Source organism: Gasterosteus aculeatus, chromosome Y (genome assembly GCF_964276395.1).
Source record: "Gasterosteus aculeatus chromosome Y, fGasAcu3.hap1.1, whole genome shotgun sequence".
NCBI classification, from domain to species: Eukaryota; Metazoa; Chordata; class Actinopteri; order Perciformes; family Gasterosteidae; genus Gasterosteus; species Gasterosteus aculeatus.
In genome coordinates, this window is record NC_135709.1 from 14714733 (window position 1) to 14719572 (window position 4840).

General features: G+C 40.1%; 1 long non-coding RNA gene across 1 annotated transcript; it reads left to right on the forward strand.

The window, feature by feature from the left end:
- On the forward strand, window positions 1-3369 carry LOC144390934 (uncharacterized). The gene is made up of 5 exons (XR_013454763.1): window positions 1-146; window positions 1263-1563; window positions 1699-1857; window positions 2013-2105; window positions 2526-3369. It is a non-coding gene; the product is annotated as an uncharacterized LOC144390934 (long non-coding RNA).
- Window positions 3370-4840: the final 1471 nt, after the last annotated feature.

Genomic DNA, 4840 nt, shown 5'->3' on the forward strand with positions numbered 1-4840 from the left:
CCTCTCTCCACGTGACGGTCCGTGCCCGCAACGACCAACGCGGAGCTGAACTTATTGGAGGAGCTGGACCATATGAGCTGCACCTAATCTCTGCACCGGCACTTTGCACCGTTTATCAGCATTCTTGTGCTTGACACGCTCATTTGGTGAGTAATATTTGACTCTTGTTTAGACCGTTTCTTTCTGTAAGTAAGCGCCATGTTTTTCGTGCTTGCTAATGGTGTGTGTAGTAATGTCGGCTAACGCTAGCTGGTAACGTTGGATGAAGCTTGGTCAATGCTTTATTATTTTTTCTATATTTCTTCATCAGTGTTGTAAATAGGGAACATTAAGGACTGTCACGTTAAAGTTGAGGAGAAACGTTAGTGTAACGGTTGCGGGCGTGCTGTCACGTGCATGAACACACCTGCTGTCGGAGAGCCCAATGATTTATTGAGTACTGACTCACGATGAGAGACTGATTCCGGCGGTTTGTGAGTTTCCATGAACAGGAGGACATTCACATGGCAGAACACCAGAGCAAGTCTTGATATATCATTTTAGTTTAAGCTAGTTTAAGCTAGGCTGCTAGGTTTGGCACTATGCTAACTTAGCTAAATTTAGCCACCAAAAAAGCAGTCTGTGCTTGTCAAAGACAGTGGGTGACTGGGAATATCACCACAGTCAACTAACTTAATGCTATTTTATTTAACCCTATTTTATCTAACCCCCAATGTATTTAGCTCACTTTCCATTGTAGCACGTGTACCGCGCCCACAGTTAGTAGCGCAGTGCTTGTCTGGTTACACGAGGAACGCAGTGAGCCCACGGATCAGACTCCCTATCTGAAAAGATCTTAACACCCAGTTTATCATAGGGAACGTATACTCAGTGGCCTAAGTTAAGGTTATTCTTTAAGGTCATGTTGTCTAGAATATGTACATTATAATACTGTCTTTGTGGGTAATAGGCCTATGATACAGTTTTTACTTGTACTGGACTCAAGATGTTTGTGCGTTGTGGTCAGCTTTGGTTGTGTTAAATTGTTCTATTCTTTTTAACTGTCCCCTTACAGGCTCAGACATATAGTGATCAATCCACAGTTCCCTTAATGTCCAGCCACATAATTGAGTTGTTTATCATTTACCTTTTGTACTGCAGCGTTCATTACAGCTGACAATTAGATACATTTTTTTATTTATTTTTCTATAGCTCTGGTATTTCAAATCTGATACTGCATTTTGCTGGCCTTGATGTTAAACTTATCTTTTCTTACCTTTCAGATTTTTAAGAAGACTTCCTATGCAGCGGACGTGTAAGTACTGCACATTTTGTGCTGAAAAGAGGGGCTATTTACTTAAGCGTAATGCATGGGTGCCACACCCGAATATCACCACTACCGTGCCTTCATAAGGAGTGTCTGTGCACATTTAAATCTTTCAATGACCTCAAAGTCCACTTATCAACATGGCACACTCAAAAGGACCTAAGGAACGTGAGTGAAACTGCTTTCCATTGTAAAAAAAGGAGCCTGCTGTACACAACATGGTTGAACGATGGCCAGCACTCTTCACAGAGCGACAGGTAAGATATTTTTGTTCTCAACCAATAAAATAATGCCAGTCAAAAATACATTTAAGGTGTGTGGCTAGAAATCCAAACACAGTTGAAATGTTAACACCTCTCCATCACTACCCACCCCTCTCTCTACTTTTTAAGGTGTTTGCCGAGTTTAATCGAATCGCCAGTAAGAATCTTGAGGGAGACTTCTTTGAGGCTCTGGACCAGTACACCCCGCGGCTCATAGACATTTTCAAAACAAAAAAAGGAACTGTTGGCCGGAAACTCAGTGAGCTGATGCAGCACATGAGCTGGATGGTAAGTAGGTTAATTTTGCTTTTGATCTGTATGATACTTCATCAATCAAGTTCTAAATGAGATGATCCAGACCAACCTGTTCTATTTTCTGTCTGACCTGTGCGTGTGCCAAATAACTCAGTTAACTGGTCTTTTCTCTCTCTCTGTATCATTAGACACCAGACGTGACAGTACTTCGCTCTGTTGTCCTCAAAGGCATTTTGATAATACTTGGTGACGACGCCAGTGAATTCTTCAAGACATGCTCTGTAAGTACTTACACATAAGTAAAAGTTTGGTGTGTATTAATATAAAACTATACCTGTGCTGACAGAAGATGTGATTCTATCTGCACAATATACAACATACATTTTGTATAATAATATGAGAGGTATTTAAACAGCCCGTACATAAACATGTACATTAATTCATTTTAAATCTAAGGAGCAGAAGTCTAGGTTAAAAGGTCGGTGTCACTGTTCAAGAATATATGGACCTTGTGGACACCAGCTTCAGTTTAACCATACCAAACTTATTTTGTTGGACAATCCATGTGAACACATATTTAAAATCATATTCTCTAGCAAATGCTTTTAACACTAAAAATTCGTGTTTTAGAAGAGCATAAATTGCCAATACTGACGAATGTGTGTGTGTGTGTGTGTGTGTGTGTGTGTGTGTGTGTCTAGGATACAGCAAGAGACGAGGCCCTAGAATGCATCACTGTTGGTGTGTTGACAGTTGTCAGTGAAGATGGTCCTCACGAGGGTCCAAGTTCAGTGGACCTCCAGCCCATCTCAACTGCCATGATTCTGGAGGGAGGTATCGTCATGGATCACATTAAAAACTTGCCTCAGGCAGTTTGTCTGTTATTTGGGCTAACATATGCTTTGCATTGGATTACCCAAAATGCTTTGCAAAGACACAACTTCATTCAGACTGTGATGCTTGGACTGGAAAAGAAAAACCTCCCACTAAAACTGTTAACTCTGAAGAACAGTCTTCTGGATTAGACTAGTAAAGAGCTAAATCAGCTGTCAACAATTTAAAAGTTATAATAATGTTCTCCCGTTATTAGATAAAGTTTGATGCTTTCATGCAACTTGTTTACTTGTATCTTAATTTGAAAAAAAAAATCCATTCAAGTCTGTACCATGTTATGCTGGTATGCTAATGGGGGAAATAGTGCCACTGAAGTCCTGTAGTTATCAGGTGTTTACCTGTTTAATATTGTGAGACTGTTACATGCATAGAATTAGTTCACAAAAATGTGGATTTATTTTCTACTCGTCCATGTCATGGTACACAGTCCAATCAAACCACAAGTTTGTGATTTGTCTGCTGTTTTGATTCTTGGGAACAGAACACCGCTGAATAATAGTAATTTTATTGATTATTGTAAGGTTATTACATGAGTAAATTTTATATTGGAGAATTGGAATCAGAAGTAATAACAATGTCAAATGTTTTTGGTTAGATCTGAAAATGATGCAATTTTTTTTTTTTTTTAATAAAAGTTGTAATGCATCTGAATCAACCCAGTGAGTGTTCTTTTAAAGTATATTGTTGTGGTGTTTTTGCCTTTATTAGGTAACAACAGCTAAAATAGATAAGAAATAGGGGAGAGAGAGAGAAAAGGGACAAGGACCCATTCAAGGAAATTAGTTTGTTTAATTTAAGTGAACTTGAAAAATGAGTGAGTAGTAAGTTGTAGGTATTTAGTAATTCTAAGTGGGGTTAAATTTGTATCAAGTAATTAAGTTAAAACTAAGCATTGTTATTAAGTTACACTTATTTTTTTTGTTTTAGTTGTACTACTTGATTTAGTACTGCACACTTAAAATGAACAAGCTTTTCTAACTCACTAATCTTAAGATTACTTACCTTACTTTTTTTGAGGCAACGAGTTTGCATACTTTTTTAAAGTATGGTCAACTAATTAGATTTTACAGTATAGGTAGGTTTTGACTGTGGATATGGACCACAGAAGCTAATGAGAAGTGACCTTCCACTAGCGTTAATGTTGAATGCTGAACCAGCCAAATTGCCCAGAGGCCACGTCAAGTGTCCGTAGTTTGGAAGGTTTAATGATTTACAGTGAACTCTGCCTGTGCGATCAATGGATGAAATTAATTCAGACCGTATACGGTCAAATTTTCCTAATATACTTTAAGGGCAGAGCTTTCTCTCCTTCAGACCTGAGACAGCCTTAACGGAAAATAAGTGCTCCGCTGACGTGCCAGGACAGAACAGGCGGCACAAACACCCGCAGGATTGGTCCCGCACACCTCCTTACGTCCGCCGCAAAGGTCAAGTTTAGGTTACATGGAGCCGGACGATCTCAATGATAATGTGAACACACTCTGCCTTCATGAGGCCCGACAGATTTATTAGGGCAGAGCCGAGTGGCGTAACCCACAAAAAGTCGAGCGGCATTCATTTGGCGAGACAGCGTTTAAGGAAGCAGTTTTAGCAGAGAGGCTAAAGTGTAAATGTCTGACTTTATTCCTTCACGGTAGAAAGACAGACACTTCAGCCACAGCCATGTTGGAACGTATCTGATGTGTAAATACTTAAAGTCAAGTGTTGGACGGTGGCAGCAAGTGGCGACCTAACGATGACATCATCTTATTTTGACAGTTGCCCCCATTTAATGTGGAAACGATTAAAGAGGAAGACAAAGAGGGATTTCACCTATTACCCATTAGAGTTAACCACCAAATTACACAGGATTTTATAGGCCATAAATAAGAAAATGCTGCTGCATGTTGCCCTCATCTAGCCACTGTTGAACCTACACTGTGAGTGCGTGTGTGTGTGTGTGTGTGTGTGTGTACGCTGCCAAGCTCAGGGGGAGAGACCGCGCCACGGGACTCACGCAAATCACTGACGCACAGCACACACGGTGCACACGGCACACAGAGTCAGTGGACGCGTGATGTGACAAATGGACACACGTACATTTACTCACTTTCTTTGAGTTGAGCAAAAATTCAAGCCGATG